A 27,356-nucleotide genomic window follows, 5' to 3' on the forward strand; every position below is an offset into this window, starting at 1 on the left:
GAATAGGGAAGGACAGCTGGACTCCTGGAGAAAAGAGCATTGTGCCTCAGAGTCAGACACAAAGTTTTAAAAAGAGGAAGTCCTGCTACCCCAGTTAATGATGCATCATTTTATTGCATTTCTCTCCTGGAAATTGCTGGAACAGCATCCTGAAAATAGAGAATGTCCACTGTCTTTTTTTAATCAGGGAAAACTCAAGCACAGGCGCTGTTGTCTAAAACAACGGTTTCTGTGGAGACACAAGAGGTGCCTGTGATCCTCCTGAGAGAGGGTGGGGAGCTGTCTTGGCCCAGCAGGCTGGATCTTTATCCGCTCCCTCCTGCAAGGGCAAAGAGGTCTCTAGACAACAGGCCCAGACACGGCCACAACTGGAACTGGCGCATGCAGCAGGAAATCAGGCAAAGCTGGAGGTTATAAGGCAACCCCCAGTGCGTAGGAATCAAGAACCCGGTTGGTTTTCTTCCTCTCCTCTCCACCGCCCCCCAAAGAGCATGATTTATCTTCGTCAAGGAGAGAATTAGGGGGAAATTACAGAAAGGCAAAAGGGTTTATCCAGAGGGCAGGCCACCCTTTCCAGAACCTGCTTCTCCAAAGACCTTTTTCTGGCTCTTTTCAATCCCGCCATCAATCCAGACACCAGCCAGCCGAGCAGCTGGAAAAGGACAGAAAGGGGGAGTGGAGCAATTTGTTCTACTTGGCCACATGTGAGCTCAGCTCATTTGGTTTGGTGGATAAGAGGATGCTGAACTGAGCTGCGCCCGTCCCTCGGCATCGCAGTGTGGGTGCATTCCTGGTGCTATTTTTCTAGGGAAAAAAGGTGCTGGAACACATCAGGAATACCTCCCTTGTTCTCTTATAATTGCAATGGCTGCCAGAACTGAGAGGTGCTAGAAGTGAGTTCCGGCTTAAAAAATCCCCGCCCCCTGCCCCCCCGGATGTTTGGCATCCAACTACTGTCAGCCCCAGCCAGGTGCTGGTTGGGCTAATGAGAGCTGGAGGCCAAACATCTGGGGGGGCGACCATCTTAAAGGTAAAGGGACCCCTGACCATTAGGTCGAGTCGTGGCCGACTCTGGAGTTGCGGTGCTCATCTCGCTTTCTTGGCCAAGGGAGCCGGCGTACAGCTTCTGGGTCATGTGGCCAGCATGACTAAGCTGCGCACGGAAACGCTGTTTACCTTCCCGCCGGAGTGGTACCTATTTATCTACTTGCACTTTTGTGCTTTAGAACTGCTAGGTTGGCAGGAGCAGGGACCGAGCAACAGGAGCTCACTAGAACTCGCTGGCTGTGCCTGCCGTTGGTTCTGGCTCCACCTACTGGTGGCTTCATTGGCTTCTACCCAACCAGTTTCGATGGTCACCTAGCCCAATGCGCTGCAATTCAGAAAGCCCAGCTAAGATCACAGCAACTTTTCTCCTCCACGTCCTCCTTCTTCTGAGTTGAGCCAAGCCACCTTTTGTCCTAGTGTGCCATCTGAACCCAGGCTCGTGGTTTAGCTCTGTCGGACAAGCTACAAATTGTAGACCAGGGCTGTGCAATGAACCTGGCCAATTCTCAAAGCGAATCAGGTCAAATCAGGACCAGTCCGAAATGATTTGTGCCAATCCAAAACTCAAAACAGTATTTTTTTAAAAATAAAAACAGCAAGTCAGACAACCTCCAAAGTCATAGAGCTAAAGCTTGCTTATAGTCTGTAGAGAGCTGACCACAAGGCCAGATTTGGGCAGCACACTAGGTCAAACCACAGCTTAATTCAGCAGCAGGATGGCCAGGCAGGAGCAAAGTAGCTGCAATTGCCTCTCCAGGAGGCTGCCTGCTTGCTCACTGTAAAATATCAGCGAAGAACTAGTTGGGAGTTGGGTATGTTTAGCCTGGAGAAGAGAAGACTGCAAGGTGATATGAGAGCCATCTTGCTGAATCTGAGGTTGCCCAAATTGACTGGGATAGCTCAGTTGGTAGAGCATAAGACTCCTAATCTCAGGGTCGTAAGTTCAAGCCCCATGTTGGGCAAAAAAATCCTGCATTGCAAAATTTCAGGGTCCCTTCCAACTCTACAATTCTGTAATTCTATTATTTGGAGCCTCTCATGCCCTCCTCCCACCAAAGGGGTGCCTTTTCTTATGAAATCAACCTCAGCTCTTACTTACTCCCAGGTGCTGAAGGGGGCTCAGCCTTCATTTGACTAGAATTAAGTGTCTCTGCCTGTCATTGGCTCTGGCACCAACTCCTGTTGGGCTCCCCTTACTTCTGCCCCACCAGCCCCAATGAACAGCAGCCAACCATTGCCTGGATGTCCGGAAAGGTGGACGCCTGCTCTGTTATTTCAACCAGGATTGAAAGAACCGTTCAACTATAGCTCCATTTTGGGATACATTTGCATTTCTCCCTTTCTCAAACAACCCAGATCCCGGATTTCTGAATTACCTTGTTTTCTTTCTGAAGTGGAACCAATTTATTATGGATTCCCCATCATTCCAACTCAAATTATTATTTCTGAATTTTATACAAAGCACAGCGCTTGTACAGTTTAATGCGGCTTTCTGTTCTGATAGTTTCTTTGTGTCTCCCCCGCACACCTCTGCAGCTCCCGTGCACAGTTTGCATATTGATAATGTGCTGCGAAACGCAAGCTTGATGAGACTATTGGCAGCTTCTGCAGCAGAAGGAAATATGGGGCGGCGGGGCCCACTCCGCCGACACGGCTGCCATTTGGCTCCTCCCCTCCCTGAACTGCCTCCATGCAAGCTGGTCATGATCCCAGGTATTACTAATAGCAAACTCATAGCCCGGTCCGTGTTTAGCCAAAACTGCTTTAAGGGAAGACCAACAGGCTTGGAAGAATCCTAAGATTTCCACAAGTTAAAAAGTAGAGAAATTTGCTCCCACCCCAAATAAGCCGGTGATCCATGAGCAAGCTCAGTGGTCACAGAATGCCAATTGACTTTCTTTTTTTAAGGGGGTGGAAGAATAGTCTATCCTGGGGGAAAAGCATGGCTGGAATCTTCAACAGGTGCCCACTGCCTATTTGTGGCAGCTTCACTCAATAAGAAAAATTATGCTAATGCCTGCGCTTGCTCGTTTTCTTCTTTCCTCCCCATCCTATTTTCATTTTGTGCCATGCCAACTGGATGGCAAGCCTGCAGGAGAGACGGCCCTGTTTATTTCAATATATCCATCAAAGCGCCTAGGAGGCAAGGAATAAATAAAAAGGAAGGCAGGACCGATTTGTACAAGTGCATTGAGAGTCTTTCTATGGGGCCTGTGCATTTGTCCTGTAAAAAAGGTTGCATCAATAATTCAATAATGCAGTGTGTATGGGGTTTACCAATGCACCAGAGTAACCGGCCATTAGGAGACCTAGGTTGAAACCCAAACCCTTCCCTGCCAAGATGCTTCCAGCCTTTGCACTGCAAACAGGGCTCTCCTCACCCTCCATCTTTGGAGAGGAGGGGTGACTCAGGGATAGGAGCTCCATGCACATCACAGAGGGCACACACAGGTCTGAGGTCCTGCATACTGTGCTCAGGTGCCCTGAACCCAAGAAAACTGGGAGCCATCGGCCATCACTGGTGCTGTCCAGGGTACTGATTCACATCAGACCCAGATTCCCAAATGCATCCACTAGCATAGGGAGGGCAAGCTTTCTGCAGAGGCAGGTGGGCAGCCAGTAGCAACATGCCAACGGGTGGGGCCAGAGTGGGCAGTGACTGGGTCCAAGGCCAGTGATTTGGCCATTCATACGCACCCAACATGAGGAGAGCGGTGCACAAGGATGGCCCTCCTCATTCACCACAATCCATATGGAAATCATGCCATGACCCTCACTGTACAACGTCTGCTCCATGTAATTTATGCACCCAAGGCACAAGACCAGCATTTGAAATTTGCCAGGCACCTGGCTATCGGCCACTTGCAACTAAGTGAAGATGCCCTGACGCCTCCACCATCTGGAGATGCATGCCTGGGGATCCTTGGATCGTGACTGTTTTCACACACTAGCAGCACATCCTATCGAATTCTATCTGTTATCTTTTATCTGCACAATCAGAATGAACTTCAGAACCAAAAGTCATATTGAAAAATAGGACTTTTGAGCTGCCTGGTCTCCAAATGTCAACTAGGCATTCTGTTTCAGCGACTGTAACCCTGCTTTAAGGAACCCTTTGGCACCGAGCTTATATAGCGTCTAACATTGCACAGGACAGGAACACAATTCAATGGATGGGAGACTTTGGTGGTAAGAGGGACGTGGAGGAGGATCCCAGCTGTGAATCCTGAACTGCAGTGAGTCGGACTAGGTGGCCCTTGGGGTCCTTTCCAACCCTACAATTCTAAGATGCTGTGCTCTCCTCTCCTGGAGATCTCCTGGTCTGCCCCGCAGAGGACCTTAAGGTCCACGAATAACCATAGTTTAGAGGTCCCGGGCCTAAGGAAGTCAGACTATCCTTCACCAGGGCCAGGGCCTTTTCAGTGATGGCTCCGACCTGGTGGAATGCTCTGTCCCATGAGACCAGGGCCCTTCAGGATTTAACCTCCTTCCGTCAGGCCTGTAAGACAGAGCCATTCTGCCTGACCTTTAATTTGAACTCAGCCTGATTTTTTATTTCCCTTCTCTTCCCTCCCCCTCCCCTTTTATGAAGATCAGCGCTCTGAGACCCCACAGCTAATTCTCCCCCGGGCTCCTCGCTGGCCCAAGTAGGACCAATTCAGCCAGCTAGCCCTGGGGATTATTCTAATGCTTATTTCCCCTAAATTGATTTCTGAATTTTGAATTTTATTGTTATCCATGTTTTTATACTGTATTTTATACTGCTTTTACAATTAAGTGTTTTCAATTTGTTGTCAGCTGCCCTGAGCCCGGTTTTTGAACTGGGAAGGGCGGGGTATAAATAAAAATTTATTATTATTATGGAGTCCATGTGTCCATGCTAAAGCATGGTTTGGCTTAGCACGATCTGCGAACCAGGTCAGTGCTGAGAACTGGTGGAACCTGTTAGCAGCTACCCTGCGTGGCGAACCACTAAACTGCGGCCGGCAGCTTTCTTAATGAAGAAGTTCCTGGCCAGACTGATGATTGGTTCCTCTAGGCTGGAAAGAGTAGCTACAAAGGGATTCCTTTCACAGCTGAGCCTTGCTGGAACCACAATGGTTTTCCTGGGCTCTGGTGAGCACCTGCGTCCTGGCTTCTGACTCACTCATCGCTTCCGAATGCCAGCCTGCCTTGCAACGCCTGATTCACTTCTGATTGCTGCCCACCTCAGCCCTCACAGGGACACCCACTCCCAGGGAAAAGGGGTTAACCGTGCAGTTGCATTTTGTGCTCAGGCTAGGGGGAAAAGCAACCAGCAACAATGCTGGAAGCGGCAAAGAGATTAATTTTGTCTGTAATGAGAGAGAGAAATTCCTCTAGCATGCATTGTGGTCCCCAAGCGAGTAATTTGTTTGATTACACACAGGTTGGTAGCAGAGCTGAAATGAAAAATTGTTTCTCCCCCCCCCCCACGGCCTCCTCCCTTTCTCCCCCGAAACTTTGAGCCTTTGGGGGAAATCCAGATCTTGCAACATTATGGATTACTTCCCGTTGTGTTCACAATGATCAGGCCGGGATTTAACCATGGTTGCATACAGACTTAGGGGCGATTGAGAAAGGCAGGCAGGCAGGCAGGCAGGGCCCATTCAGTTCAATTTGTCACTGTTGACTAATAGAAGAATCGTTGAATTGTAGAGTTGGCATGGACCCCAAAGGTCCTCTAGTCCATCCCCTGCAATGCAGGAAACTCAGCTAAAGCACCCATGACAGATGGCCACCCAGCCTTTGCTTAAAAACCGCCAAGAAAGGAGAAATTTGTGGCATTTGGGGATGAGGCATGCAACTGAAGGGTGGTTTGGAGCTGCCTCTAACCTTCCCAGGTGCTCCATGCAAAGTGGGGTATGCGGTGGGCTCACAGCACTCTGCAACTGGAAGAGTGCCACCCTTGGTCAGCCTTTCTCAACCTTGGGTTCCTGGATATTTGTCGGACTACAACTCCCATCATCCCTAGCTAGCAGGCCCAGTGGTCAGGGATGATGGGAGTTATAATAATAATAATAATAATTTATTATTTGTACCCCGCCCATCTGGCTGGGTTTCCCCAGCCACTCTGGGCGGCTTCCAACAGAGATGAAAAATACACTAAAATATCACATATTAAAAACTTCCCTGAACAGGGCTGCCTTCAGATGTTTTCTGAATGTCAGGTAGTTGTCCATCGCCTTGACATCCGATGGGAGGGCATTCCACAGGGCGGGCGCCACCACCGAGAAGGCCCTCTGCCTGGTTCCCTGTAGCTTTGCTTCTCGCAGGGAGGGAACCGCCAGAAGGCCCTCGGAGCTGGACCTCAGTGTCCGGGCAGACCGATGGGGGAGGAGACGCTCCTTCAGATATACTGGACCGAGGCCATTTAGGGCTTTAAAGGTCAGCACCAACACTTTGAATTGTGCTCGGAAACGTACTGGGAGCCAATGTAGGTCTTTCAAGACCGGTGTTATATGGTCTCGGCGGCCGCTCCCAGTCACCAGTCTAGCTGCCGCATTCTGGATTAGTTGTAGTTTCCGGGTCACCTTCAAAGGTAGCCCCACGTAGAGCGCATTGCAGTAGTCCAAGCGGGAGATAACCAGAGCATGTACCACTCTGGCGAGACAGTCTGCAGGCAGATAGGGTCTCAGCCTACGTACCAGATGGAGCTGGTAAACAGCTGCCCTGGATACAGATTTGACCTGTGCCTCCATGGACAGCTGTGAGTCCAAAATGACTCCCAGGCTGCGCACCTGGTCCTTCAGGGGCACAGTTACCCCATTCAGGACCAGGGAATCCTCCACACCTGCCCGCCTCCTGTCCCCCAAAAACAGTACTTCTGTCTTGTCAGGATTCAACCTCAATCTGTTAGCCGCCATCCATCCTCCAACCGCCTCCAGGCACTCACACAGGACCTTCACCGCCTTCACTGGTTCTGATTTAAAAGAGAGGTAGAGCTGGGTATCATCTGCATACTGATGAACACCCAGCCCAAACCTCCTGATGATCCCTCCCAGCGGCTGCATGTAGATGTTGAAAAGCATGGGGGAGAGGCCAGAACCCTGAGGCACCCCACAAGTGAGAGCCCAGGGGTCTGAACACTCATCCCCCACCACCACTTTCTGAACACGGCCCAGGAGGAAGGAGCGGAACCACTGTATGACAGTGCCCCCAGCTCCCAGCCCCTCAAGACGGTCCAGAAGGATGTCATGGTCGATGGTATCAAACGCCGCTGAGAGATCCAGCAGAACTAGGAAACAGCTCTCACCTTTGTCCCTAGCCCGCCGGAGGTCATCAACCAGTGCGACCAAGGCAGTTTCAGTCCCATGATGAGGCCTGAATCCCGACTGGAAGGGATCCAAATGGTCCGCTTCTTCCAGGCGTGCCTGGAGTTGTTCAGCAACCACTCGCTCAATCACCTTGCCCAAGAATGGAAGGTTTGAGACTGGGCGATAATTGGCCATCGTGGCCGCATCTAGAGATGGTTTTTTAAGAAGCGGTTTAATAACCGCCTCTTTCAGCGGGTCTGGGAAGGCTCCCTCACGGAGGGAAGCATTCACCACCCCACGAAGCCCATCGCCCAGTCCTTCCCGGCTAGCTTTTATAAGCCAGGATGGGCAAGGATCCAGGAGACAGGTGGTTGACTTCACTCGTCCGAGCAGCCTGTCCACATCCTCGGAGGTAACAGCTTGGAATTGATCCCACACAACTTGACCAGACAGGACTCTAGCACTCTCCCGCCCCGGCCCTGCTCCCACGGTGGAGTCTACTTCTTCCCGAATCTGAGCGATTTTATCTGCAAAAAAATTTGCAAAATCATTGCAGGAGAACATGTGGCCCGTACTGGGCCCCGATGTTACAGGTGGTTCCGCTAAATTGTGAACCACCTGAAAGAGTCGCCTGCTGCTGTTTTCTGCAGATGCAATAGAGGCGGTGAAGAAAGTCTTCTTCGCCGTCGCTATCGCCACTTGGTAGGCTCGACGTTGAGCTCTAACCTGTGTCCGGTCAGATTCAGAATGGGTTATCCGCCACCGGCGCTCTAGCCGTCTCAACGATTGTTTCATTGCCCTCAGATCCGTGGAAAACCACGGGGCTCTCCGGGCTCCATGCAATCGGAGAGGGCGCTTCGGAGCCAAACAGTCAATAGCCCTGGTTAATTCCGCATTCCAGCGGGCCACCAGGGAATCGGCTGAAAGGCCATCAACATGGGATAAAGCATCCCCTACCACTCTCTGGAAACCATTTGGATCCATTAAGTGGCGGGGGCGGACCATCCGAATCGGTCCCACCTCCCTGCAGAGGGGATGGGTCGCAGAGAAGTCCAGTTGCACCAGGAAGTGATCTGACCATGGCACTTCTTTCGTTTCACTTTTACTTAGTGTCAGATCACCAACATCCGTAGAGGTAAACACCAGGTCCAAGGCATGTCCGCGGCTATGGGTTGGGCCAGACTTATTCAGGGACAGCCCCATGGAGGCCATGCTTTCCACGAAGTCCCGAGCGGCCCCTTGTAAGGTCGTGTCGGCATGGATGTTAAAATCCCCTAGGACGACCAAGCTAGGTGTCTCCAGGAGAACATCCGCCACGACCTGAAGCAGCTCGGGCAGGGAATCCTTGGTGCAGCGGGGAGGTCGGTACACCAAAAGGAATCCTGTACTGCCCCTATTGCCCAACTTCCAGAACATGCACTCAGAAAACTGGGTCTTCCCAATAGGACGCCTGGTGCAAACTAATGACTTCCTAAAAATCACTGCAACCCCCCCTCCCCGCCCACATGACCTGGGTTGCTGTGCGTAAGAGAAACCTGGTGGACAAGCAGCGGCAAGGACAGGCCCATCTGCTTCATCCAACCAAGTCTCTGTTACACATGCCAGGTCAAGTCCTCCATCCATGATCAAGTCATGGATGGCAGTGGTCTTATGAATCATTGACCTGGCATTGCACAGCAACACTTTCAGGTCATGTGGGTATCCCTTGCTGATTCTAGTATTCATCCGGTCAGGACCAGACCCGGAGGCAGGGATAGTCCTCAGACAACGACTAAACCTGCCTCCTCTGTAATGACATGGTCTGGTCTTAGCGTAACTCCTCCTCCTACCCGTGATCACTGAGATCGGTTGTCCCAGTGCATCCCCCCCTGTGGAACATGCCCCAGCCATTTTGTGGGCTGGGGCCCACTCCCCGGCAGCCCTGACCCCTCCCCTTAAGAACAAAATAACCCCTTTAAAAAACAACAACAAAAAAGCAACAACACAAATAAAACAATACAAACAAAAAACAATAAAAATTATAAAAATTACAAAAACATAAAATCAAACAAATTCCCAGGCCCAATAAACATCCACCCCACCCCACCCCACCCCACATACAAAAAATTCAAAATAAAATTTTTTAAAACATTTTAAAAGCACTCTGCACCCCTCCAGCAGTAACAGCAACTGTCCTAGTGAGGCCCGTCAGGCCCCGCCCCAGGCCAGATGGTGAGTGGCAGGAAGGAGCAGGGCCCTCAGACACTCACATACAGGAGAGTCCTCCTGGGCAGCAGAGCGCAGCAGTCCCTGTGAGGCTTCAGGCCCCGCCCCAGGCCAGATGGTGAGTGGCAGGAAGGAGCAGGGCCCTCAGACACCCACACAGGAGAGTCCTCCTGGGCAGCAGAGCACAGCAGTCCCTGTGAGGCTTCAGGCCCCACCCCAGGCCAGATGGTGAGTGGCAGGAAGGAGCAGGACCCTCAGACACCCACACAGGAGAGTCCTCCTGGGCAGCAGAGCGCAGCAGTCCCTGTGAGGCTTCAGGCCCTGCCCCGGGCCAGATGGTGAGTGGCAGGAAGGAGCAGGGCCCTCAGACACCCACACAGGAGAGTCCTCCTGGGCAGCAGAGCACAGCAGTCCCTGTGAGGCTTCAGGCCCCACCCCAGGCCAGATGGTGAGTGGCAGGAAGGAGCAGGACCCTCAGACACCCACGCAGGAGAGTCCTCCTGGGCAGCAGAGCACAGCAGTCCCTGTGAGGCTTCAGGCCCCACCCCAGGCCAGATGGTGAGTGGCAGGAAGGAGCAGGACCCTCAGACACCCACGCAGGAGAGTCCTCCTGGGCAGCAGAGCACAGCAGTCCCTGTGAGGCTTCAGGCCCCGCCCCAGGCCAGATGGTGAGTGGCAGGAAGGAGCAGGGCCCTCAGACACCCACACAGGAGAGTCCTCCTGGGCAGCAGAGCGCAGCAGTCCCTGTGAGGCTTCAGGCCCTGCCCCGGGCCAGATGGTGAGTGGCAGGAAGGAGCAGGGCCCTCAGACACCCACACAGGAGAGTCCTCCTGGGCAGCAGAGCACAGCAGTCCCTGTGAGGCTTCAGGCCCCACCCCAGGCCAGATGGTGAGTGGCAGGAAGGAGCAGGACCCTCAGACACCCACGCAGGAGAGTCCTCCTGGGCAGCAGAGCACAGCAGTCCCTGTGAGGCTTCAGGCCCCGCCCCAGGCCAGATGGTGAGTGGCAGGAAGGAGCAGGGCCCTCAGACACCCACACAGGAGAGTCCTCCTGGGCAGCAGAGCGCAGCAGTCCCTGTGAGGCTTCAGGCCCTGCCCCGGGCCAGATGGTGAGTGGCAGGAAGGAGCAGGGCCCTCAGACACTCACACGCAGGAGAGTCCTCCTGGGCAGCAGAGCACAGCAGTCCCTGTGAGGCTTCAGGCCCCGCCCCAGGCCAGATGGTGAGTGGCAGGAAGGAGCAGGGCCCTCAGACACCCACACAGGAGAGTCCTCCTGGGCAGCAGAGCACAGCAGTCCCTGTGAGGCTTCAGGCCCCGCCCCAGGCCAGATGGTGAGTGGCAGGAAGGAGCAGGGCCCTCAGACACCCACACAGGAGAGTCCTCCTGGGCAGCAGAGCGCAGCAGTCCCTGTGAGGCTTCAGGCCCTGCCCCGGGCCAGATGGTGAGTGGCAGGAAGGAGCAGGGCCCTCAGACACCCACGCAGGAGAGTCCTCCTGGGCAGCAGAGCACAGCAGTCCCTGTGAGGCTTCAGGCCCCGCCCCAGGCCAGATGGTGAGTGGCAGGAAGGAGCAGGGCCCTCAGACACCCACACAGGAGAGTCCTCCTGGGCAGCAGAGCGCAGCAGTCCCTGTGAGGCTTCAGACCCTGCCCCGGGCCAGATGGTGAGTGGCAGGAAGGAGCAGGGCCCTCAGACACCCACGCAGGAGAGTCCTCCTGGGCAGCAGAGCACAGCAGTCCCTGTGAGGCTTCAGGCCCCACCCCAGGCCAGATGGTGAGTGGCAGGAAGGAGCAGGGCCCTCAGACACCCACGCAGGAGAGTTGTAGTCCAACAGCCCCTGGGAACTCAAGGTTGAGAAAGGCTCCCGGAGTGTCATGAGCTGTAAATGCTGCCCCATCTGATGAAGCAATGAACTGCTAGTGGCAGCTTCTCGGAGAAGTACTCCAAGCCCTGGCTAGCCCACCCAGGCTGCCCATTGGATCCTCCCGGACAGGAAGGGGCATCAGAGGGCTTCCTGTTCCAACTGAGCCTGGCTCAAGCATCATTAGCTCAGCTGCGCTTCCCTTGTGAAAAGAGAAGAGAAGAAGCCTTTCTCAATCTGGCTCCAAAAGAGAGTTCATCCATGTGATTCAATAGCCTAGTGATTTGTGACAAGGTTCAGGAAGAATGACGATGAGTGCAAATGTGTTGAACAGAAGCTGCTGCTTCATTCTGAGTCAGACCACTGGTTCATCTAACCCAGCGCTGCCTGCACTGACCGGCAGCAGCTCTCCAGGATTTCAGGCAGGAGATCTCTCCCAGCCCTGCCTGGAGATACCATTTGGGATGAATCTGGGAGCTTCTGCATGCAAAGCAGGTGCTCTGTCACTGAGCCACTGCCCTTTCCCAAAAGCAAAGTAGGATTCTAGTCCTCATGCTTCTGAATGAAAGACCTAATAGCAGCAGAGGAAGTTACCTTACACCAACTCAGACCATCAGACCACCTAGATCAATGTTTCCTACACTGACTGGCAGCTGCTCTCCAGGGTTTCAGGGGGGGGGGGATCTCTCTCCCAGCCCTACCCAGTGCTCTTTTCACTGAGCTACAACCCTTCCCCATAGCCATGGTTCTTTTTGGAACGAGCCACCCCCAGGTTTTTGAAGATTTGCCTTTCCCCCCCCCCCTTTCTTGGAACAAGCTGTCTGAAGGTGCTTAGGAGGAAACTGGTTCATCCATTCAGCCTTTTCTTCTTTTTAATAGAATGGAAAATGCTTAGATTAAAAATGCACACATGCGTCCATGTGCACCCTCTCTCTGTCCCCATTTATAGTAACATATGTAGGTCCTCCTTTGTTTTTATTGACTGGTTCTGGTGTTGTGAATAGGGGTGGGTGGGGGAGAAAGCAGATCCTGTCCATCTTGGCAGGGATACGGTTCTCCCCAAAGACGGGAGCGGCAGATTTCTCCCCTTCTCATTTAAAAAGAGGCTTTGATTTAATCAGCTTAGGAGCGTGTTCCATTGTGTGCCAAGCACAGGTGCAGCAGATGTACTGTCTCTTGCTAGGCTCCAGGGCTGTAGAACCGCTGAATTGTGCAAGTTGGAAGGTACCCCCAAAGGCAATCTAGTTCAAACCCCCCCCCCCCGCAATCACAGCTCAAGAATCCCTGACAGAGTCCAACTTCTGCTTAAAAACCTCCAATGAAGGAAAGTCCACCACATCCGGAAGAAGTGTGCTTCTCCACCAAACCCTATGAATCACAGATAAATCACTGGTGGGGACACAGCTTCCAGATCTTTGTGGGACTCAAACTCCCTTCATCCTTGAGCACGGACTCTACTGGCTGGGGCTGGTGGGAGCTGGTGTCACGGTCTGGTTCACAGGTGATCAAAGTCCCAGCTGAGGACGTCGGGACCGGGGGGCAAGATGGTGTGGTGGGAGCAGGAACGAGAGTCCAGAAGCCAGGAGTCAGGAAGTCAAGAGTCCGAGGGTCAGAGAGCCAGGAGTCAAGAAGCCAAGGGTCCGAGGACCAGGAAGCAGGGAGTCACAAAGTCAAGGGTCTGAGGACCAGGAAGCAAGGAGTCACAAAGTCAAGGGTCCGAGAACCAGGAAGCAAGGAATCATGAAATCAAGGGTCCAAGGATCAGAAAGCAAGGAGTCACGAAGTCAAGGGTCCGAGGACCAGGAAGCAAGGAGTCACGAAGTCAAGGGTCCGAGGACCAGGAAGCAAGGAATCATGAAATCAAGGGTCCAAGGATCAGAAAGCAAGAAGCCAAAGGCAGGAAGTGTGTTGCTGTGGCAAAGAGCTGAAGGGAAATGTTGACCTTATATCCCTTCCTGGCTCTTGCCACCAGGTGCAGTGAGTTACCAAGCGGCCTCACCTGTGTGGCTACGCCTTGCCTCTTCAGAACAAACTTAGGAAGGCCCCAGACCTGCGAAGCCCTACTGGTCACAGGGCCTGGCTCCCGCACACACTCCTGACAGCTGGAGTCCAACTATATCTGGAGGTCAACAGGTTCCCAGCCACGCACCCACCCTGATCCAGATGTTTGGCCTATGCCCTCTGTGTTTGAAAAGAACTCATACCCTCCAACATTTCCCAGAAATTTTCGCACCCCAAAAAATCTGTAACCAGAGCAGCGCTTCTGTGCATGTGCGAAGCGCGATAGAGCACTTCTGCGCATGTGCTCACCGCGCAGAACGCTTCTGCGTGTGTGCGCATGGCAAAGCTCAGAAGTAAACACTTCTGGGTTTGCCTCATTCTTAACCCGAAAAAACACAACATGAAGCGTTCGCAAGAAGAGGTATGACTATTTACAGTGGTACCTCGGGTTAAGAACTTAATTCGGTCTGGAGGTCCGTTCTTAACCTGAAACTGTTCTCAACCTGAGACACCACTTTAGCTAATGGGGCCTCCTGCTGCCACTGCCACTGCCGCGCCACCGCCTCGCAATTTCTCTTCTCATCCTGAAGCAAAGTTCTTAACCCGAGGTACTATTTCTGGGTTAGCGGAGTCTGTAGCCTGAAGCGTCTGTAACCCGAGGTACCACTTTATTTACTTAGAATATTTATATGCTAGTTTTCAAAGTGGCAAACCATTTAAATCACATTTTACTGTGTTTCAGTACACTATCTTCTGCTCTCTCTCTCTCGAATAAGGATGTTTCTTCTTAGTCATGGAGTTCTTGCAATGACAAGCTGGGAATTGAACGATTTTCAGGAGAAGAGGAGCCCAAAGTCACCAGTCTCTGAGTTGAGCTGACTGTGAGGCCCTGCAGCACCATATTCCTCTCCCTCTCTCTGTTGTAGCCTGGCAGTTTCAGGGTACAGTGCTCCTTTCCCAGAATACTCCATTCCATTTCCCTCCCACAGTTATCCATTGCTCCCAACAGACACACAGCATTGCATTGCCATTGAGCGTTGCCAGTCTCGTGGTGACAATTTAAGTTTCTAGGCGGTGGTGGCTGGTACCCATTAGGACTGATGGGCGGGAAGGCAGGGAGCCCAACAGTAGATGGCGCTAGAGCAAGAATCGGCAATAGGCAGAGCCACCTAATTCTGGTTGTGTCTACTTCCTCCTCTCTGCTAAGTTTTAAATGGGCAACAACTGAGTAAGGAGGAGGAAGCTGACAGGCAGGGCCACTCCTTGGACTGTGTGTCATTTAGAAGGCAGGCAAGTGGGAGCTGAATGAGGGCAAACTGAGGTTTGTGGGGCAGTGCCCCATTCGCCCTTCCAGAGCAGCCTCCACTGAGTGGACCCCAGCAGTCACATCCTATCTTTTCCACTGAGCAGCTGTTCCCTATGTTTAATACAACATGGAGCCAGCGTTTTCCTTTCCCCCCTGTTCCTTGCACCCCCACCCCCAAACCGTTGGGAATATTTTGTTTCATATCCAGCCTGTTGAAAAGTTTTGGATAACTGGAAAGCCTGGTTGCTGTTTTCTCTTCTCCTAAAATACACCTTTTCTGTGCATTCCCTAGAACACACAGTTTTGCTATGCGTCTCCCCGCAAGAGATTTTTGAACCAAAACTGCATAGCAAAAAGTCAGAGAGTTGCACGATCCGATTGTTTGTTGCAAATTCCGGGAACTGCAGATTATGTTTGTTGGCTTTAAAATGCAAAGCAGACGAAATTCCTCTCTGTTTCTTTCGCCCAACTGGGGCTATAGGAATAAAACAGCTGGTTATTGGTAGAAAGCTGACAGCCCAAAAACAGGAAGAGAGGACATAGGAGGGATCTCTGCAGTGGTGGGGCTTCACCAAGGAGGTGTCATGGGTCTATGGGCGATCGAAGTTCCAGCTGAGGATGTCGGGACCGGGGGCAAGATGACAGGGTGGAAGCAGGAACGAGAGTCCAGAAGCCAGGGATCCGAGGGACAGGAAGCAGGGAGTCACGAAGTCAAGAGTCCAAGGGTCGAGAAGCAAGGAGTCACGAAGTCAAGGGTCTGAGGTTTGAGATGCAAGGAGTCACAAAGTCAAGGGTCCGAGGGTCGAGAAGCAGGGAGTCATGAAGTCAAGGGTCCGAGGGTCGGGAAGCAAGGAGTCAAGAAGCCGAGGTCCGAGGATCAGGAAGCAAGAAGCCAAACGCAGCAAGGCAGGAAATGAGTTGCTGTGGCAAAGAGCCGAAAGGAAATGCTGACCTTATATCCCTTCCCAGCTCTTGCCATCAGGTGCAGTGAGTTATCAAGCGGCCTCACCTGTGTGGCTATGCCTTGCCTCTTTAGAACAAACTTAGGAAGGCCCAAGACCTGCGAAATCCTACTGGTCACAGGTCCTGGCTCCTGCATGCACTCCTGACAGCTGGAGTCCAACTATATCTGGAGATCAACAGGTTCCCAGCCACGCACCCACCCTGATGCAGATGTTTGGCCTATGCCCTCTGTGGTCAAAAAGAACCCATACCCTCCAACATTTCCCAGAAATTTTCCAGCTGGCTCACACAGGAGCACAGCCCCAAAAGACATGCAAACGAGTCAGCTGACCACCTCCCTTGCCACAGCCCCTGCTGGGCAGCTGCTTGCTGTCTCCCCTCCTCACTTGCTTCCTCTGCCTGCACCGCACCTCATGCCGCCATGACAGTGACAATGGCTTTGGCAGTGGCAGAGAGGGGCTGGCAAGAGGGGCTGGTGCACGGCCAGATTTAGGTTTAATGAGGCCCTAAGCTACTGAAGGGAATGGGGCCCCTTATATGTCCAACTGTCCTTTGTCAAATTGTCACTGGTCTTTTTTGTGTTTAATACAGTGTTACCTCAGGTTAAGAACTTAATTCATTCTGGAGGTCTGTTCTTAACCTGAAACTGTTCTTAACCTGAGGTATCACGTTAGCTAATGGGGCCTCCTGCTGATGCCATGCCGCCACACAATTTCTGCTCTCATCCTGAAGCAAAGTTCTTAACCCGAGGTACTATTTCTAGGTTAGCAGAGTCTGTAACCTGAAGCGTGTGTAACCCGAGGTACCACTGTATATGCTATACAGTGGAACCTCAGGTTACATACCGTCCTCCCTATAAATGCTTCGGGTAACGAGCTCGGCTAACCCGGAATTAGATGCTCCTGGTTGCGAACTTTGCCCCGGGATGTGAATGGAAGTTGCGCGCCAGCAGCGGGAGGCCCCATTAGCGGAAGGGCACCTCAGGTTAAGAACGGTTTCAGGTTAAGGACAGACCACCGGAACGAATTAAGTTCATAACCGGAGGTACCACTGTATAGTAATTTATGGACCTAATAGGTTGTCTAAAGCCATTTGCACATAACAAAATATGTATTTTATCAAAGGGATTGTTGAACTGAAATACAATTAAGAAGAAGTATATTAATAGTGAAAGACAATTAAGAAGAAGTATATTAATAGTTAAATAATTTTTGAGTGGGGCCCTAAGCTATAGCTTGTTTAGCTTATATGTACCGGTAAATCCAGCAGGACGCAGGTGGCGCTGTGGGTTAAAGCCTCAGCGCCTAGGACTTGCCGATCGAAAGGTCGGCGGTTCGAATCCCTGCGGCGGGGTGCGCTCCCGCTGCTCGGTCCCAGCGCCTGCCAACCTAGCAGTTCGAAAGCACCTCCGGGTGCAAGTAGATAAATAGGGACCGCTTACCAGCGGGAAGGTAAACGGCGTTTCCGTGTGCGGCTCTGGCTCTGGCCAGAGCAGCGATGTCACGCTGGCCACGTGACCCGGAAGTGTCTCCGGACAGCGCTGGCCCCTGGCCTCTTAAGTGAGATGGGCGCACAACCCCAGAGTCTGTCAAGACTGGCCCATATGGGCAGGGGTACCTTTACCTTTAAATCCAGCACTGGGCTGGTGCCTTCATTATACACTTTCAGTTTCCTCTTTAATCAGGCCTTCGGTTGATTTGATTGACATCCTATACCATTTCAAAATGTGTTGAAGGGGGAGGGTTTATTGGGTTGTTGTTGTTTTTATTTTGATTGTGTACTTTGTGGTTTTATATTCTGATTTTATCCTGTGAACTGCCAACTCTGCATAGTTCACCAATTTATGTTGCCACTCTAACTTTGTCGGTACCTTTTTACCCTTCCCGTTCATAGCTGTTAACATTCTTGCAGCCACTGTGGCATACAAGAATATTTCCTTTGCATTCAGAGCCTAGTATCCCCAAAAGGAAAGCCTCTGGGGTTTTTTATGAAAGAAACCTTAAACATTCTTTTAAGTTCCGTGTATCTTCTTCTTCTTCTTCTTCTTCTTCTTCTTCTTCTTCTTCTTCTTCTTCCTCTTCCTCTTCCTCTTCCTCTTCCTCTTCCTCTTCTTCTTCTTCGGCAATCACTCATAGCTGAGTAAGATTGTGTTCCATAAACACGGTTTTAACAATGAGTCCATAAGTGTCTGTGGAGGCCAATTCTGGATCCACACGTCCTTCCAAAGTGGGGACATTGGTTTCCGGGCAGGAGTTGATCACGGTGAGAGTTTGCCAAGCATGCCTTCCTCTTAGCATCTTTCTCCCTTGCGTCCTCCAGCTGGAGTGCTCACAGGCCAGTGTTTCCCAGTTGTCAGTGTTTATACTACATTTTTTTAGATTTGCCTTGAGACAGTCTTTAAATCTCTTTTGTTGACCACCAGCATTACGCTTTCCATTTTTAAGTTCGGAATACAGTACAGTCATACCTCGGGTTACAGACGCTTCAGGTTGCGTTCTTCCAGGTTACGGACCCACCGAAACCCGGAAGTACTGGGTCACCTCGGATATTGTTGCGAGACGGTTTGCTAAGATCCTTGCAAGAATTTTGCTGGCCACAGCTAATAGAGAGATGCCTCAATAGTTTCCACAATCAGTTCTGTCACCTTTTTAAAAAGAGGTTGATAATTTTGACATCTCTAAAGTCTGCTGGGATTTCTTCTCTTTCCCAGATTTTTTCAATGAGCTTGTGAAGTGGTTGTGTAAGTTCAATTCCACCCACTTTGAAGATTTCGGCAGGTATCCCATCAGGTCCACTGGCTGATGGGACTTGGACCAGTGGACCAGTGGACCAGTGGACCAGTGGACCAGTGGACCAGTGGACCAGTGTATATTACATCCCAGAACTCCCTAATTTTTGTCTTATCCATTCCTGGCAGCCTACCGTGGGGGGGATTGGATCCTCTGACACCTGGTACTTCTGCTCCAAGAGGGAACTGCCTCCCCTACACACAAGGGTTCCACTTCAAGATGGTTCACCTGCTAAGTGCAAGCACTGGCTGCAAGCACCGGCTCATCCTTCTCCTGTGCTTGGTGGCAGCTGCATTGGAGGGAGAAAACAGGGCATTCCCTGTTGAAATCAGAAGCTGTGATTGCTTCTGTAATTCCATGACTGTCCCTGGAAAACAGGGGCACTTGATGGGGATGAGACCCCAAGTAACCCAATACCCCTGCTGTAAGGTGTCCTATTCAAATCTGAAATGCCCCATTAAAAAGCCGAGCGGCGAAATTTGTGCTGAACGGGGAGATATTTGCACCTGTTTGTTCCTGCTGTAAACAAAGCCTTCAGATTGGATCACCAAACAGCCTCTGGGTAAACATGAATCTTTCAGTGGCCAAGGGATTCCCGGCGGGGGCCTGAACGGCAAACTCCCTGCTCAAATGGGGAGCACCAACCCAAATGTGCTACATACGATAACAGCCCTCCCGGATGCGACTGAAATGTTAATCTGAGTAGTCAGCAGAATGTTTGTTATGCAAATGTTTCATTTTGTCGTGTTGAACTTTTGCAGTTTATCGTTAATTGGAATAATAATGGAAAATAAACAGCTTGGGGTGGGACAGCCGGAGAAGAGGAACTTTAATGGAGTTCTGCCTCATTCGCTCATCCTTAGCAGGAAGCAGCCCTATATAGCCGGGACACTTTTTGAACCGAGGAATTTGGCTTTCCTGGAGTCAGACCACTGGCCCATCAACATCAGGAGCAGATGTTCTACCACAGAGCTTACACTAAAAAACCCAGGAACTTGGGAAGCTGTGTTTCATTGAGTCAAACCATTGTTGACCTTGACTTGCAGCAGCTCTCCAGGGTTGGGGTAGGGGCCTTTCAATACCCTCCTTGGAGATGCGGTTGGGGATAAACGGCCTTGGCCCTGTATACCTGAAGGAGCGTCTCCATCCCCATCGTTCAGCCAGGACACTGAGGTCCAGCTCCGAGGGCCTTCTGGCGGTTCCCTCACTGTGAGAAGCGAAGTTACATGGAGCCACGCAGAGGGCCTTCTCGGTAGTGGCGCCTGCCTTGTGGAACGCCCTCCCATCAGATGTCAAGGAAATAAACAGAAGACATCTGAAGGGAAGTTTTTAATGACTGATATTTTAATGTATTTAAAATATTTTGTTTGAAGCCGCCCAGAGTGGCTGGGGAAACCCAGCCAATTGAGTGGTGGGGTATAAATAATTAATAATAATAATAATTAAACCTGGGACCTTTGAGTGGAAGCCCAATGCTGTACCACTGAGCTATGACCCTTCCTTTTTCTGCCCAAGACAGGAAGGAGGACAATATGTTGCAGTAGCCAGGTGCATTTGCTGGGAGGGGAACCTGTGGCCCTCCAGATGTGGTTGGACTCAAACTCCCAACAATATGGCTGAAGGGAAGAGAGGAGTTGCGTGCCTTGGCAGTTTTGTCAGTTGAGCATGCAACTCTTCATTTCAGGGTTGTGGATTTGAGCCCCATGTTGGGCAAAGATTCCCTGCATTGCATTGTTGGATTAGATGACCCTGTGGTTCCTTCCAACTCTACAATTCCATGAAGACCAGCATGGTGAACATAATTCTCAAGCGTTACAGAAGATCCCAGTTTCAATCCAGACATCTTCAGGTAGGGCTGGGAAAGTCCCCTGCCCTGCATGAAACCCTACAGAGAGAGACTCTGTCACTACAGACAATTCTAGATGGACCAATGACCTGACTTTGTGTAAGGCAGCTTCCTGTGTATGCTGCCCCCTAGCGGATACTCCCAGAACTACACTTCCTCTCAGCTATTATCCCAATAACGCTTTAACAGCGGACAGCACCTCCCCTAATTAAGAAGCTGTTTGTGGGGGATCCTGGCAGGCAAGGAAAGTCTGGATGCAGTGACCGTCTGATCTGTTAATTCTTTAAAATGCTTTGCAAACCCTCTTGCTTTCCCCTCTGGCAGCCAATTCTCTCCCCCCACCTCATGCATACACCGCCCCCCAACTGCAAGACACTGAGCAGGACTCATCCATCATTCGACTGATCTGGCAGCCTTCCTGGGACTTTCAGTTCCAGCTGTACGCCTGTTCCCGGCATTGGAGGGGGGGAGTGTTGTGGGTGGCTCAAGGCAGCGACCCAGCTGCAGCTCTGGAACATCCAGGAGGCAACAGAGTGGATCTCCTCCATGACTTGCACAAACTCTGGCCGTTGTCTCCCTCCCTCCCTCCTATTTTTTTTCTTTCCCCCAAGAGAGAGGGAAGCCATATGGTTTCTTTGATTTACTGTCAGTTGAGCGAAAAGAGAATGAGTGCTGTTATGATGGGCAAGGGGGCCTGTTGCGGCCGTCCCAGATACAGGAAGCTTACATCCAGTTAACTCTTTATTGGCAGGAGAAACACTTACAGCAGCTGTGGTCATACACATGCACAAATGCTTCTAGCCTCTGGGCAGCTGTCCACAGGTCTGGGCCCGATGGGGCAGCTGCAGCAACAGTGGGGGCCCTCCCCCCTCCAGCTTATTAGGGCTGGGCGATGTGTCGCCACATTGTCCCAGTCCACATCATGGTCACAGTATCAGAATACTGGGTGTGACAATATATCGCGAATCGTAGTGTGTGTGTATGATGTAAAAGATCGTGATGTGGGGGAAATTGTAAAGGCGACCATTGCTTCTCTTCTGATTCCTGGCACCCCTCTGGCTCTGTACTATAAAATAACAGTTGCAACGATATGAGAGTTGAAGTTCCAACACCTGGAGGGCATCATGGTGGCTACTGCAACAACCTTTGCAAGTTATGAAAGTATTTATCATTATCATTAGTATTAGTATTATTACTATTAAATTTATATCCTGCCCTTCCTTGCAAAGGAGCCCAGGGCAGCAGACATAAGTGATAAAACATCAAATTCAAATGCAGGCGCAGATTGGGAAAGATATCTACTTAAAAGGCTTGTTTAAAGAAAAAGACCTTCAGTAGAGGCTGAAAAATGACGGCACCCTTTTGATATTTAATGGGGAGGGGGCATAGCCTCCAACATTTCTCCCATGAAAATAAGGACGTCCTATTCCATAATAATGGTAGTAGTAGCAGTAGTAGTAATTTTATTATTTATACCCCGCCCATCTGACTGGGATGTCCCAGCCACTCTGGGCAGCTTCTAACATACCGTATATACAAACATAATAACCATTAAACATTAAAAACCTTCCCTATACAGGGCTGCCTTCAGATGATTTCTAAAGATTGCATTGTTACTTATCTCCTTGGCTTGGGGGTCGGATACCTGCATCCCCTCCAACATTTCTACTATGAAAATAGGGACGCCCTAAGGAAAAGCGGGACGTTCCGCAATCAAATCAGAAACTGGGATGGCTTCAATAAATCTAGGACTGCCTGGGAAAATAGGGGCACTTGCAGGGTCTGGAAGAAATTCCAAAGAGAATTCATTCATTGTGCGGACCAGACCTCCTAATGTGATGGTACTTGTATCCCCTGGTGTAATTATTATCCCCATATTGCAGATGGAGGAAGAGGGAACTGAGGTTGACAATGAATAGCAGATTAACTACACAGGGAGGGCCCCTAACCCCCATAGTTTTATTTTCCTTTTGACAAACCAAGCGATTATGAACACTTTTCTTGCTACTTCTCAGTTTCCCTTGCTGTCTATCCTATGCATAGTGATTTTTTTAAAATATTTTTCATTTTGCTAGGCAAGAAGGAAAACAGGGAGGAGGGGAGTGGGCAACAAAGAATAGCATAGAAGACAAACAAATGTACGAGGGAAGACAAACAGCAGTGTTGACATGGTATTAGCAAACCTCAGAGCAAATATATTACTCAAATCCGGGGATAGAAAGGTGACTGCTGGGTGTGTGTTTTTTATTTCCATCTCTGAGACATTTAATTTCTTCTTCCTAAAGAAGATGGTTTCAGAAGTACAAATTTAAATACAAAGATATCCTTCCAACTTATAAAACAAGACACACACACACACACACACACACACGAGAGAGAGAGAGAGAATATGAGGTTCTGTTTGCACAGAGCATCATAAAAAGATTAATAGAAGCTGGTTGGATCTCTGTACATTGCCACTAACATTTCCTGGGAATCTGGATATATTTGGCAATTGCTGTTTTCACATTGAGGATTGCTAAGTAAGCCCCTGCATTTTCCAAACTCGGCTTTCTTTATTCATATATTCTGTAGTCGTCTGTTCCTGAGAACATAAGGAGAGCCTGGCAGCTGGATCAGGCCAAAGGCTCTTCTAGTCCACCATCTTATTCTCATAGTGGCCAAGCAGATACCTCTGGGAAGCCTGAAAAAAGGACTTGAGTACAACAGCAGCTCTTTCAGCAGTGGAGGAAAACATAGCAACCAGGCAAAAACACAGAGGGGTGTGGCACGGAGAGAGTTCCAAGGGCCAGATAGAGAGGCATGGAGGGGCCACATCCAGTCCCTGGCTCTGCAACTGATGCCCACCAATGGGTGGCCTGCACATGATTCTTTAGCTGTAATTCCTACATTAGTCTAGATGGCCTTTGGTGTCACTTCCAGCTTTACAATTCTGTGATTCTATGTTACAGAGCCGAGAATGGTATTGCAAAATTCAAAGGGATACAAAACTTGAGGAATAACTGTCCTGATTCACATAGGAATCCAGGCAGTGTGACTCAGGTTGGTTGCTTTGAAAGTGTGGATCAGATCTTCCACATTTTCAGAGAAATCGTCAAGCGTTTCTCACAACCTCACTCTAGCCACACCTGTCCAAATTATTGTAGCAGGATGAACACATCAGAAATGGCACTTGGATGCCTTTTCTGGAATCATTGACCTTGCAAAAGTGAACACTGAGTAGGAAAACTTGTGTGTCTGAGTGCTGTGGGTTGCAAAAGGAATTTACATGGAGTGATGCAGCCACTTTGTTTAGTGTCCTTGCCTGAGACATGCTTGCTAACATTATATCTCTTCCCCAACCTTCGCCAAACAATTCCCCTCTGCATAAACAAAGGCAGGCAAAAACAATGGAGTGAACACATGTCCACCACATGTGGTGGACTTGTGCAATCATAAGGGAATTCTGGGATAATCTCTATAATGAATTCAAGAAATTATTCAGACTAACTTTTTTTTTTTTTTTAAAAAAAAAAAAAGCCCAGAGAGCTTTCTTTTAGGCATTTTACCAATGGAAATTAAAAAAGCCATAAGACCACTGTTCATGAATGCCACCACAGCAGCAAGAATTCTTGTGGCGAGGAAGTGGAAAAACGAAACAATACCGACAATCACAGATTGGCAGATACTCATGTTAGAATATTTACAACTAGCAAAACTGATGGGAATTGTTAGAGGAGTATTGAACCAGAAACGATTTGGAGAATATTTAAGGATTATATAAGATCATATGGTACCAAACACACCATATTAACAGAACTTGAGTGATACTTGTAAACACAACAAATACTGCTTGTGGAGTAGATGGGAATAATATTAACGAATATAAAACTGCGGAAAAAACGATGACAGTATAAACAGTACAATGAGAATAACTGGAAGACTCGTTTTCTCAGAAGTCTTTTTTATTTAAGTGTTTATTTAGGTATTAGGAAGATTAAGTTTTTTTATGCACGTAAATCTGCTTTTTCTTCTCTCTTTTTTTCCTGTATTTTATCCTTTTCTTTTTTTCTTAATTCTTTTTTCTTTAATTTTCTTTTTGTAGTATGAGATTGTAAATTCTTTGTATATGTGTGTAATTTAAATTAATAAATATTATTATTTTTTAAAAAAGAAAAAAACAATGGAGCAAACAACAGCAGACAGGGGACCTGGAAGCAGTCTGTATGTTGGTGCTGTTGGCTTTCTGGGCTGGCACTGGACCTTCGGGACTGCTTCTTCTGGAACGTATCTTTTCTGATGGGAAACCTTAAGAACATATAATCAAAGAACTGTAAAGTTGGAAAGGTCATCTAGTCCAACCCCCTGCAAGGCAGGAATCTCAGCTAAAGCATCCATGACAGGTGGCCACCCAACATCTGCATAAAAACCCAAGGAAGAAGAGTCCACCTGCTGGATTAGAGCAATGGTCCATTTAGTCCAGCATCTCACAGTGGTCAACCAGATGCCCATCAGAAGCCTGCAAGCAGGATCTGAGCTGAAGAAGAAGAAGAAGAAGAAGAAGAAGAAGAAGAAGAAGAAGAGGAGGAGGAGGAGGAGGAGGAGGAGGAGGAGGAGGAGGAGGAGGAGGAGGAGGAGGAGTTTGGATTTGATATCCCGCTTTATCACTACCCTAAGGGGTCTCAAAGCGGCTAACAATCTCCTTTCCCTTCCTCCCCCACAGCAAACACTCTGTGAGGTGAGTGGGGCTGAGAGACTTCCAAAAAGTGTGACTAGTCCAAGGTCACCCAGCAGCTGCATGTGGAGGAGCGGGGAATAGAACCCGGTTCACCAGATTACGAGTCCACCGCTCTTAACCATTACACCACACTGGCAGTGTCCTCTCTGGAGGAAGGGTTTAAGGGACTCTGGCACTTGGAGGCTAAGGTGGTAGTGAGTGGGATACCCTCCAGGAAGTCACCAGACTCCAACTCCAATCTGTCAGGCAGCAGAGGAACCAACCCCCACGGCAGGTTGCCAGGAATGGACATCAGACAGGGAAAAGTCCTTACCACCTGCTTTTATTCAATATTCACAGAGAGAGGCTTGGGAATGTGGCCTTTCAGAATAAAGGTGTTGCTTCGAGTGACTCTCCACCCCCTCCCACTTCCTCATGAGTCATCACTATGGGTGCTGCAACGTGCCCTCTGCCTTTGAGCTCTTTGCTCTCCTACTTTCAATGCCCGCCAGGTTCTGGGAGGTGGGGTATGGATGCTTTCTAAAGATGCTGAGGCTATCAGCTGTCTCTCCCCTTGTGCTTCTTCTTCTTCCTCCTGTGCTTCTTCTTCTTCCTCCTCCTCCTCCTTTCCCATTATTTCCGAACTTTTCTCCTCATCTGCCTCTGAGCTGTGACCTCCCTCAAACCCCTGTTGTAATTCTGAACTGTCTCCTTCTTCTCTGGAAGGGTCGGGCTGGGGAGGAGGTCTCCATGATTCCTCCTCTGCCCAGTTCCTGACACCTGGACAGCCCAAACTATGGTGGAGGATGATGGGAGTTGGAGCCCAGCAACATCTGGAGGGCACCACATTGCCCATCCCTGGGTTATGATGAAGCTGTGCCCTCTTCCCCGGATCAGCCCCTTGCCAGCCTGATTTCAGCCCCACCACTTGTCTCTCCACCTCCCTGCCTCTGGCTTTCCTCCCTTAGGCCAGAATGTGAGGGAATGTCAGCCAGCGGCTTTTCGAAAAGGCAATTTGCTAATAAAATATCCATGGAAATATAAAGGGCAGGATTCGCACGTCCCTACTTGAAGTTACCTTGGTAGCAGCAGTGGCATCTGCACATTCTTTTCTTCTCCTCTCCCTTCCACCCCGCTGTCTTTCTGGACAAAGGAGAAAGCTGTTGTTTGTGGCTTCCGAAACACTTGTGCATTCTGAGCAGTAATCAATTAACGGTAAATTAGGTTCGTTTGTCAAATTCAAATCAAGTCCCCCCCCCCAATCTTTCCTCGCTCCGTTTGCATCCATCGCCCTACACTTCACTACTTGCTCTGCAGGCTGTGCGTCATTCTCTCTCTCTCTCTCTCTCTCTCTCTCTCTCTCTCTCTCTCCCCCCTCTCTCTGGGACATCTACCCTCTGCTGTGTCTCTTTTGTTTCAGCTCTTTTGAAAGCGATGCCTTGTCTCTCAGTGAGATCTCTTGGTTTTGGTATCAGAACATTCTTTGGGGGGGGGGGCAGAGTGTAAAAAAAAAATTCCGCTTGGCCCCGGTTGCTTAAATGTCAGATTAGTTCAACCGCGAGGGGATGTCGTCCTAGGAAAAAGGCCCAGCCATTTATTTCCTCACCCTGCCTCTCCTTTGCTAAAAGGATGACCCTGTGCAGACTCGGCCACCAAGATTGCACACAAATTGCGCACCAAGTGGAAAGGGATTCTGCAATGTGCACACATCATGGGTGGGAAAACTAAGGCCTGGGGGCCAGATCTGGCCCAATCACCTTCTAAACCCGGCCCATGGATGGTCTGGGAATCAGCTTTTTTTTACATGAGTAGAATGTGTGCTTTTATTTAAAATGCATCTCTGGGTTATTTGTGGGGCATAGGAATTCGTTCATTCCCCCCCCCCCAAATATAGTCCGGCCCCCCACAAGGTCTGAGGGACAGTGGACCGGCCCCCTGCTGAAAAAGTTTGCTGACCCCTGGTCTAGGGCCTGAAGGTACTTCACTGAAAAGACTGCCACCTACAGTTCAGGGGTTCAACACAAGGGGCAGCCACACACAGATCCAGACACCAACATCCTGATCTTCCAGGCTCTCTTAATGAGCCAAAAACCTGGCAGGGGGAAGTCTCAAAATATAGTCCAGCCCCCTACAAGGTCTGAGGGACAGTGGACTGGCCCCCTGCTGAAAAAGTTTGCTGACCCCATATATTGTGCAAATTAAGGATCTGGGTCAATAGAAAGACACCTTCCAGAAAGACTTAAGAGCCAGTGTGGTGTAGTGCTTGGAGTGCTAGACTAGGACCTGCGAGAGCAGGGTTCAAATCCCCACTTAGCCATGAAGATTACAGGCAAGTCCTTCCCTCTCATCCTCACCTACCTCCCAGGGTTG

The 27,356-nt window shown here is 50.1% G+C and overlaps 1 long non-coding RNA gene across 1 annotated transcript in view; it reads left to right on the forward strand.

The window, feature by feature from the left end:
• LOC307205376 overlaps positions 1–27,356 on the forward strand; it is a 46,282-nt gene that overhangs the window by 5,507 nt on the left and 13,419 nt on the right. The gene's annotated exons all lie outside the window — the stretch shown is intronic.

This window comes from Podarcis cretensis (genome assembly GCF_951804945.1).
Source record: "Podarcis cretensis genome assembly, chromosome: 16".
In the NCBI taxonomy this organism is placed as follows: Eukaryota; Metazoa; Chordata; class Lepidosauria; order Squamata; family Lacertidae; genus Podarcis; species Podarcis cretensis.